This window comes from Penaeus japonicus, unplaced genomic scaffold, assembly GCF_977035675.1.
Source record: "Penaeus japonicus unplaced genomic scaffold, GWHDUDI00000001_assembly GWHDUDI00000006, whole genome shotgun sequence".
Taxonomy (NCBI): Eukaryota; Metazoa; Arthropoda; class Malacostraca; order Decapoda; family Penaeidae; genus Penaeus; species Penaeus japonicus.
The window spans coordinates 551,149-563,648 of NW_028234408.1; positions in this window are offsets into that span (position 1 = coordinate 551,149).

Below are 12,500 nucleotides of genomic sequence, written 5' to 3' on the forward strand. Positions count from 1 at the left end.
TATCAAGATCTATTTGCCTATCAAGATCTATTTGCCTATCAAGATCTATTTGTCTATCAAGATCTATTTGCCTATCAAGATATATTTGTCTATCATGATCTATTTGTCTATCAAGATCTATTTGTCTATCAAGATCTATTTGTCTATCAAGATCTATTTGTCTATCAAGATCTATTTGTCTATCAAGATCTATTTGTCTATCAAGATCTATATGTCTATCAAGATCTATTTGTCTATCAAGATCTAGTTATCACGTTTATATATTCCTAGTTCGTGAGTACATTATACTATAGAATCTCATATGTTATGTTTCCAGTATTCAGAAATCTAATCATGCAACCACACTGAATATCGGTCTGGAAAATTATTCGTAATGAAAGCTCAACACAAGTTTTGGCATCACCTATGGTCAAGGTCACAGCAGGACCCTCAAACGGATTAGATACAAACTGATTTGTATATCTCATCAATTGAGCACACGCATAAGCATATGTAGGAACTCGGAATTGGAATGCATAATTTCAAATCGGACGGGTTATTAGGAATTATCTCAGTCGTTTATATAAATAATTATCATTTTCATTGTGATTTTCATGATCATAAATTCATTTTCATTATCATGATCATCAATTCATTATGATTATCATGATTATCAATTCATTATGATTATCATGATCATCAATTCATTATGATTATCATGATCATTAATTCATTATGATTATCATGATCATCAATTCATTATGATTACCATGATCATCAATTCACTATGATTATCATGATCATCAATTCACTATGATTATCATGATCATCAATTCATTATGATTATCATGATCATCAATTCATAATAATCACTATCATCAATTCATTATGATTATCATGATCATCAGTTCATTATGATTATCATGATCATCAGTTCATTATAATTATCATGATCATCAGTTCATTATAATCACTATCATCATTGTCATTTATAATCATTTCATTATAATCTTAATTACCGTAATAATGATGATTATAGTAGTTGTTTTTAACGTTTGCTTGTATATGTATGTATAGAGTTCATGATTTTAATTTATCACGACTACTTTTTATCATCTTCATCAGCCAAGGTTATCCTTACTTAGGATGATGAATTTGCTTGTTACAGAACCGGGTATGGTTCACCTTGGCTTTAAGGAAGCGTTGAAGATAAAAATTCTGAAACATTTATGATAACTATTATGAAGTTAATAAATATTTATAAACATTAATAAACAAATCAATTACTATCATTCATTAAAGACATATAATGTCATGTAGTCTATACGAAATCTCCCAATTAGATATATAAAAACAAACCTTATACAGAGATTTCGTAAAGATCATGATGAATTAAAAAGCGAGGAGTCTGACAAAATTACGGTTAGCATCAATTTTCCCTGCAATTTTATCAACGTTACTCGATTATAAATCACATGACTACCGTGTTAATGTAATCATCATAATCTTGATTATAATCATCATTCACATTTTCATTTTAATTATATGATAAATATAACGAAGAAAATAAATGTTTATAACCATCAAAAATATAATTTCAGGGAAAATTGATGTTAACCGTAAATTTGTTAAACTCTTCGGTTAATGTTTATCTGTTAAAAATTTAAGTAATGACATTCAATAACATTTACCACAACATATTCACACAACCGTCCCCTTACCCCCAGTCACATACATACAAACACGTACGTGTCTGCATCATCTATGCAGTTTTTCAGTAATATGGAATTTTCTTTTATCGAGGTCATTTTGTTGTACCTCGACGTATAAACACACACACACACACGTATATTATATATATAATATATATATATATATATATATATATATATATATATATATATATATATATATATATATACATATATATATATATATATTATATATATATATATATATATATATATATATATACATAATATATATATATATATATATATATATACATATATATATATATATATATATGTATATATATATATATATATATATATATATATATATATATATATATATATATATATATATATACATATATAAATACTTATATATATATATAAATACTATAAATACTATATATATATATATATATATATATATATATATATATATATATATATATATATATATATATATATATTATATATATATATTAATATATATATATATATTATATACATATATAATTACTTATATATATATATATATATATATATATATATATATATATATATTGTAATATATATATATATATATATATATATATATATATATATATATATATATATATATATATATATATATATATATATATATATATATACATATATATGTATATATATGTATATATATATATACATATACATAATATATATATATATATATATATATATAATATATATATACATATATATACATAAATATATATAATCACATATATATATACATATATATAATCATATATATATACATATATATAATCATATATATATACATATATATAATCACATATATATATACATATATATAATCACATATATATATACATATACATATATATACATATATATATATATATATATATATATATATATATATATATATATATATATATATATAATCACACATATATATATATATATATATATATATATATATATATATATATATATATATATATATATATATATATATATATATATATATATATTATGTAATCTCTCCTTGGGCTTTCTTTTAGAAATATCATGAAGCATATATAACACTTATTAAGAAGAAAATCAGTATCTAGAAACATAAATGAATAGATTATCGCAATTGAGCATATGTAGGAACTCGGAATGGGAATGCATAATTACCAATCGGGAGGGTTATTAGGAATGATCTCAGTCCTTTATAAAAATAATTATCATTTTCATTATGATTATCATGATCATCAATTCATTATGATTATCATGATCATCAATTCATTATGATTATCATGATCATCAATTCATTATGATTATCATGATCATCAATTCATTATGATTATCATGATCATCAATTCATTATGATTATCATGATCATCATTTCATTATGATTATCATGATCATCAATCTATTATGATTATCATGATCATCAATTCATTATGATTATCATGATCATCAATTCATTATGATTATCATGATCATCAATTCATTATGATTATCATGATCATCAATTCATTATGATTATCATGATCATCAATTCATTATGATTATCATGATCATCAATTCATTATGATTATCATGATCATCAATTCATTATGATTATCATGATCATCAATTCATTATGATTATCATGATCATCAATTCATTATGATTATCATGATCATCAATTCATTATGATTATCATGATCATCAATTCAATATGATTATCATGATCATCAATTCATTATGATTATCATGATCATCAATTCATTATGATTATCATGATCATCAATTCATTATGATTATCATGATCATCAATTCATTATGATTATCATGATCATCAATTCATTATGATTATCATGATCATCAATTCATTATGATTATCATGATCATCAATTCATTACGATTATCATGATCATCAATTCATTATGATTATCATGATCATCAATTCATTATGATTATCATGATCATCAATTCATTATGATTATCATGATCATCAATTCATTATAATCACTATCATCACTACCTTATTTCATTATTATCACTATCATCACTACCTTATTTCATTATTATCACTATCATCATTTAATTATAATCACTATCATCACTACCTTATTTCATTATTATCCCTATCATCATTTAATTATAATCACTATCATCATTTAATTATAATCACTATCATCACTACCTTATTTCATTATTATCCCTATCATCATTTAATTATAATCACTATCATATTTCATTATAATCACTATCATATTTCATTATAATCACTATCATATTTCATTATAATCACTATCATATTTCATTATAATCACTATCACATTTCATTATAATCACTATCACATTTCATTATAATCACTATCACATTTCATTATAATCACTATCACATTTCATTATAATCACTATCACATTTCATTATAATCACTATCACATTTCATTATAATCACTATCACATTTCATTATAATCACTATCACATTTCATTATAATCACTATCACATTTCATTATAATCACTATCACATTTCATTATAATCACTATCACATTTCATTATAATCACTATCACATTTCATTATAATCACTATCACATTTCATTATAATCACTATCACATTTCATTATAATCACTATCACATTTCATTATAATCACTATCACATTTCATTATAATCACTATCACATTTCATTATAATCACTATCACATTTCATTATAATCACTATCACATTTCATTATAATCACTATCACATTTCATTATAATCACTATCACATTTCATTATAATCACTATCACATTTCATTATAATCACTATCATCATTTAATCATAATCACTATCACATTTCATTATAATCACTATCATCATTTAATCATAATCACTATCATCATTTAATCATAATCACTATCATCATTTAATCATAATCACTATCATCATTTAATCATAATCACTATCATCATTAAATCATAATCACTATCATCATTTAATCATAATCACTATCATCATTTAATCATAATCACTATCATCATTTAATCATAATCACTATCATCATTTAATCATAATCACTATCATATTTCATTAAAATGACTATCATATTTCATTAAAATGACTATCATATTTCATTAAAATGACTATCATATTTCATTAAAATGACTATCATATTTCATTAAAATGACTATCATATTTCATTAAAATGACTATCATATTTCATTAAAATGACTATCATATTTCATTAAAATGACTATCATATTTCATTAAAATGACTATCATATTTCATTAAAATGACTATCATATTTCATTAAAATGACTATCATATTTCATTAAAATGACTATCATATTTCATTATAATGACTATCATATTTCATTATAATGACTATCATATTTCATTATAATGACTATCATATTTCATTATAATGACTATCATATTTCATTATAATGACTATCATATTTCATTATAATGACTATCATATTTCATTATAATGACTATCATCATTTAATGATAATGACTATCATCATTTAATGATAATGACTATCATCATTTAATGATAATCACTATCATATTTCATTATAATCACTATCATATTTCATTATAATCACTATCATATTTCATGATAATCACTGTCGTATTTCATTATAATCACTATCATATTTCATTATAATCACTATCATATTTCATTATAATCACTATCATATTTCATTATAATCACTATCATACTTCATTATAATCACTATCATATTTCATTATAATCACTATCATACTTCATTATAATCACTATCATATTTCATTATAATCACTATCATACTTCATTATAATCACTATCATACTTCATTATAATCACTATCATATTTCATTATAATCACTATCATACTTCATTATAATCACTATCATATTTCATTATAATCACTATCATACTTCATTATAATCACTATCATATTTCATTATAATGACTATCATATTTCATTATAATCACTATCATATTTCATTATAATGACTATCATATTTCATTATAATCACTATCATATTTCATTATAATCACTATCATATTTCATTATAATCACTATCATATTTCATTATAATCACTATCATATTTCATTATAATCACTATCATATTTCATTATAATCACTATCATATTTCATTATAATCACTATCATATTTCATTATAATCACTATCATATTTCATTATAATCACTATCATATTTCATTATAATCACTATCATATTTCATTATAATCACTATCATATTTCATTATAATCACTATCATATTTCATTATAATCACTATCATATTTCATTATAATCACTATCATATTTCATTATAATCACTATCATATTTCATTATAATCACTATCATATTTCATTATAATCACTATCATCATTTAATTATAATCACTATCACCATTTCATCAATGTCATTTATAATAATTTCATTATAATCTTAATTACCTTAATAATGATTATAGTCGTTTTTTATGTTTGCTTGTATATATCAGAGTGGGAGAATGCCTATAGAGTTCATGATTTTAATTTACCACGACTACTTTTTATCATCTTCATCAGCCAAGGCTATCCTTACTTAGGACGATGAATTTACTTGTTACAGAACCGGGTATGGTTCACCTGGGCGTTGAAGATAAAAATTCTGAAATATTTATGATAACTATTATAATAAAGTTAATAAATATTTATAAACATTAATAAATATATCATTTACTATCATTCATTAAAGACATATATCGTCCTGTACTTTATATACATACATATATGTATGTGTATATATATATATATATATATATATATATATATATATATATATATATATATATATATATATATATATATAACCCATACATAAGCATGTGTAGAATATTGAGGTGTAAATGTATAATTGTCAATGGGTGAACATCACAGGGTAAAATGAATCACAACACACTGGGCTTCACAGAAGCTTCGCAGAGAAATCATGAAGTTTATATGAAAATTATTACGAAGAAAAATGAATATGTCATTTAATCACATATATAAGTATGTGTAGAAATGCATAATTGTAATATAATCTGGACGGGTTATTAGAAATGATCTTAGTCTAATGGAGGAACCTTTCGTAGAATCAGCTAAAATGAGCCTTTCTTTGGTTGATGAATAACTCACTTCATCGTTTATATAATAGGTATTATGAAAACAAAATTCATATTCATATAAACTTAAATATATAATGAATCTTTTGATTTACCTTTATTTCAGAAATGATAAGGATGTGTGCATTTCAGTTACTAGCCAATTTCCTATTTGTGAAAATAGCAAATCTTTATTGTTTATTCATCTACTCATCATCATACTGTATGTATTTATCTAATTACTTTATCTACGATGGTACCGTCAAGAACTAAACATGCATCATCCGGTAAGGTTCACCTCGGTCCCAAGGAAGCGCCGAAGAAAGATATCATAAGCATATATGACAATTATTAAGACGGAAATCAGTATCTATAAACATAAATGAATAGATTATTTACTATCAGTTATATAGATCGCTATTGAGCACACACATAAGCATATGTAGGAACTCGGAATGGGAATTGATCATTGGGAATCGGGACGGAGTACTAGGAATGATCTCAGTCCCTCATTCCTGTATAAAAAGAAGACAATGCGGGATTCTTCATACGATTTTCATTGAATCAGCCTAGATGAACCTTTCCTCGGAAGATGAATGACTCTACCACATCACTGGGAGAGGTTCACCTGGGCTACAATGAATATCCACGAAGTTACTGTTTCCTGGTTTATATATATCTCAGACTGGGAGAGTGCGTATGTAGTTCATGATTTTCATTTACCATGACTAGATACAGCACTCGTCCAAATCTGATGATAAGTTTTACATCTAATATCATGAAACTTATATGATAGAGATTATGAGAAGGATATTATACAATTTCCTCTGAATCGGCCCAGATGAACCTTCCCTGGGTAGATGAATGAATACATCACTGGGTGAGGTTCACCTGGGCTACAATGAATATCCACGAAGTTATTGTTTGATGCTGGTTTGTATATCTCATCTGAGTCAGCCCAGATGAACCTTACCTCGGTAGATGAATGACTACATCACTGGGGGAGGTTCACCTGGGCTACAATGAATATCCACGAAGGCGCTTTTTGATGTTGGTTGATATAAATCAATAGTTATCCACAATGTCGTTGATGCTGGATTATATATATATATATATATATATATATCTCAGACTGGGAGAGTGCGTTTGTAGTGCATGATTTTCATTTACCATGACTAGATACAGCACTCGTCCAAATCTGATGATAAGTTTTACATCTAATATCATGAAACTTATTTGATAGAGATTATGAGAAGGATATACAATTTCCTCTGAATCGGCCCAGATGAACCTTCCCTGGGTAGATGAATGAATACATCACTGGGTGAGGTTCACCTGGGCTACAATGAATATCCATGAAGTTATTGTTTGATGCTGGTTTGTATATCTCATCTGAGTCAGCCCAGATGAACCTTACCTCGGTAGATGAATGACTACATCACTGGGGGAGGTTCACCTGGGCTACAATGCATATCCACGAAGGCGCTTTATGATGTTGGTTGATATAAATCAATAGTTATCCACAATGTCGTTGATGCTGGATTATATATACATATATATATCTCAGACTGGGAAAATGCGTATGTAGTGCATGATTTTCATTTATCATGACTAGATACAGCACTCGTCCAAATCTGATGATAAGTTTTACATCTAATATCATGAAACTTATATGATAGAGATTATGAGAAGGATATTATACAATTTCCTCTGAATCGGCCCAAATGAACCTTCCCTGGGTAGATGAATGAATACATCACTGGGTGAGGTTCACCTGGGCTACAATGAATATCCACGCAGTTATTGTTTGTTGCTGGTTTGTATATCTCATCTGTGTCAGCCTAGATGAACCTTGCCTCGGTAGATGAATGACTACATCACTGGGGGAGGTTCACCTGGGCTACAATGAATATCCACGAAGTTATTGTTTGTTGCTGGTTTGTATATCTCATCTGTGTCAGCCCAGATGAACCTTGCCTCGGTAGATGAATGACTACATCACTGGGGGAGGTTCACCTGGGCTACAATGAATATACACGAAGGCGCTATTTGATGTCGGTTGATATAAATCAATGAATGTCCACCATGTCGTTGATGCTGGATTATATATCTCAGACTGGGAGAGTGCGTATGTAGTTCATGATTTTCATTTACCATGACTAGATACAGCACTCGTCCAAATCTAAGTTACATTTAATATCATGAAACTTATATGATAGAGATTATGAGAAGGATATTATACAATTTCCTCTGAATCGGCCCAGATGAACCTTCCCTGGGTAGATGAATGAATACATCACTGGGTGAGGTTCACCTGGGCTACAATGAATATCCACGAAGTTATTGCTTGATGCTGGTTTGTATATCTCATCTGAGTCAGCCCAGATGAACCTTACCACGGTAGATGAATGACTACATCACTGGGGGAGGTTCACCTGGGCTACAATGAATATCCACGAAGGCGCTATTGATGTTGGTTGATATAAATCAATGAATATCCGCGATGTCGTTGATGCTGGATTATATATCTCAGACTGGGAGAGTGCGTATGTAGTTCATGATTTTCATCTACCATGACTAGATACAGCACTCGTCTAAATCTGATGATATATTTTACATCAAATATCATGAAACTTATATGATAGAGATTATGAGAAGGATATAAAATTTCCTCTGAATCGATCCAGATGAAGTTATTGTTTGATGTTGGTTTGAATATCTCATCTGAGTTAGCCCAGATGAACCTTACCTCGGTAGATGAATGACTACATCACTGGGGAAGGTTCACCTGGGCTACAATGAAAATCCACGAAGGCGCTATTTGATGTTGGTTGATATAAATCAATGAATATCCACGATGTCGTTGATGCTGGATTAGAGAGCGTATGTAGTTCATGATTTTCATTTACCATGACTAGTTACAGCACTCGTCCAAAACTGATGATAAGTTTTACATCTAATATCCAGGATGATACTGGTTTGTATATCTCATCTGTCAGCCCAGATGAACCTTCCCTCGGTAGATGGATGACTACATCATTCGGTGAGGTTCACCTGGACTACAATGAATATAGACGAAGGCGCTGTTTGATGCTGGTTTATATAAATCTCAGACTGGGAGAGTGCGTATGTAGTTCATGATTTTCATTTACCATGACTAGATACAGCACTCGTCCAAAACTGATCTTAAGTTTTACATCTAATATCCAGGATTTCTCTTTTATACATTTATCTTCATTAACCCAGATGATGCTGGTTTGTATATCTCATCTGAGCCAGCCCAGATGAACCTTCCCTTGGTAGATGAATGACTACATCACTGGGTGAGGCTCACCTGGCCTACAATGAATATCCACGAACTTATTGTTTTATGCTGGTTTATATATCTCATCTGAATGATATGCTATGATATGATATCGAATGAATGAATAATATCGAATGTGATATGCTATACATATAATATCTACGATATCTTTTTTATACTTCACATTTATCAGCACCTCATGAAACATATATAACAAGTATTATGAAAATCATCATACAATATTCTCTGAATCAGGCCAGATGAACCTTCCCTCGAAAAATTAATGGCTCAACTACATCACAGGGAAAGATTCACCTCGGCTACAGTGAATATCTACATCATTGTTTGAGGCCAATATGTATATCTCAAACTAGGATAGTGCGTATATAGTATATGTATATGTATATGTATATGTATATGTTTATGTATATGTATGTGTATATGTATATATATGTATATATGTATATATATATATGTATATATATATATATATATATATATATATATATATATATATATATATATATATATATATATATATATATATATATATATATATATATGGGAATGTATAATTGTCAATGGGTGAACATCACTGGGCTTCACAGTAGCGTAGCAGAGAAATCATGAAGTATAGATGATAGTCATTACGAAGAAAAATGTATGTCATTTAATCACATGTTTAAACATGGGTGGAAAAATATGATTGTGATATATTCCGGACGGGTTATTAGAAATGATCTCAGTCTAATGCAGAAATCTTACAATTTTCTTAGAATCAGCCAAAATGAGCCTTTCCTCGGTAAATGAATAACTCATCACATCGCATATATAATATTCATATAAACATAAATGAGTACCTGGTATAATTCGTTAAAACTATTAATATTGGATTATTATTAGTATAAAGCATGTCGTTAGAGCCCCCTATAGAGGAAAGGCTCATCTAGGCTGATTTAGAAAAAAATTGAATGAAGTTATTCATTGTAGCCCTAGGTGAACCCTCTCCAATGCCGAGGAAGGGCTTATCTTGGCTGATTCAGAGGAAATAGTATGGCGATATCCTTTTCATAATACCTTTTATACAAGTTTTATGATTTCTCTGCGACGCTATTTTGAAGCCCAGGTGAACCTCTCCTAGTGATGTAACAAGTAATTCATCGTCCTAAGAGGGGATCACCTGGGCTGATGTAGGTAAATGTGAATATGTAAGAGATATCATGGATATAGGATGTAATGCATACCATCAGATTTAGACAAGTGATGTACCTAGTCAACGATGCTTTTTTAAATTCATGGACTATATAGATACACACTCATGTTATGTTACACATGTTACTGAATGTTATTACTTAAATTTTAACTGATAAAGTAAAAAGCGAGGAATCTGACAAAATTACGGTTAGCCTCAATTTTCCCTGCAATTATAATCAACGTTACTCGATTATAGATCACATGACTACCGTGTTAATGTAATCATCATAATCTTGATTATAATCATCATTATCATTTTCATTTGAATTATATGACAAATATAATGAAGGAAATCAATATTTTTAAACATCAAACAAGATATTACTATCATTCATTATAGACAGATTATATGGATTGTTATTGGTCTAATCATGTATTTTATACGCAGTTTCCCAGCCTGATATGTACAATCAAACATTGGCTTCATGGTGATCGTAAAGCTCATAAAATGCGTATCACGAAAATAATTTTTACATTCATGAATCACATGTGATAAGCATTAGAAGGAAAGACAAATATGTCATTTAATTTCATATATAATTTGTGTATTATCAAATATGTGTGAATTGTTGATGTCTAAATATTAATTATCAGATTCTTCTTCTTTTTTGCCAAAAAAAAAGGAAAATTGTGACACGAAAATGTTAGATTTACTAGGAACACCAATACTGATATAGATGATATTACTATTTTCAATCAATGATGTCATTTCACCCGTCTTATTGAGTTCAAATATGCCATTGATCTCATAATTTGTGTATTATCAAATATATATGAATTGTTGATGTCTGAATATTAACTATTAGATTATTCTTTTTTTTTACTAAAAGCAGGAAAAATGCCACACGAAAATGTAAGATTTACTAGGAACACCAATATTCATGATGATATTATTATTTTCAATCAATGATGTCATTTCACCCGTCTTATTGAGTTCAATTTTCTAGGTCTCTTTAAACACCATTTTAAAATCAGCCCTCAAGAAATATGGAGATATAAGTTTACCATATTATCAGTAATAGTTATTTACTCTATTGAATTTATCTTGATCAGAATTGAATTCTGACCAATCGAAACGCGTAAACTACATGCCTTGCGTTGTGCAGTTATTCAGCCTCATGTATACCAGTATAA